Below are 743 nucleotides of genomic sequence, written 5' to 3' on the forward strand. Positions count from 1 at the left end.
GTATGGGTGTCTTTTCACACTACTTTTGAAAGAAAAGAAACCATAAGGTTGAGGGGCTGGGGATTTGGCTCAGTGGTAGAACGCTTGCCTAGCAAGCTGGAAGCCCTTGGCACCAAAAACAAAACATAAACCTTCCAAAACAAAAATTCAACCAAAAAAATACAGTAAAATCCAAAAAGACCAAAAACAAACAAGGCAACTGCACACATAAGGTTGAGGGCATACAAATTTCCTTGAAATTTAAGAGACAAAAGCATAGAGGAAAACAAATCTATAAAAAAGAACAGACTTGCAACAAATACCTCAAGATTAAGAGACTTCCCCTTCAAGTAAAAGGAGTACAAAAAGAAGAGAACAAAAGAACAAGAATATAGTTTTCAAAATGATGTCAACATTTTTGGACTGTGGTACAATTATATACTATTGTACAAAGATGTGTAGTAGACACCCCCTGCACATGTGCACGTGCGTGCGCGCGCGCGCGCGCACACACACACACACACACACACACACACACATTCTCCTCTCATCTCTTGTTATTCAAGGAAGATGGGTTCTACAACCATTTGTGGATACCAAAATCTGTGGATTTTCAAGCCTTTTATGTGAAATAGCATAAATAGGCATGCAACTCAATGGTGCAACATTTACCTAGAATGTTTGAGAACTTAGGTTTGATCCTCCACACAAAAATAAAAGAATAACAAAAGTAAATAAGAATATAAACAAATATATGACATAGG

The sequence above is a fragment of the Octodon degus genome, unplaced genomic scaffold, assembly GCF_000260255.1.
Source record: "Octodon degus isolate 3935 unplaced genomic scaffold, OctDeg1.0 scaffold00162, whole genome shotgun sequence".
NCBI lineage: Eukaryota > Metazoa > Chordata > Mammalia > Rodentia > Octodontidae > Octodon > Octodon degus.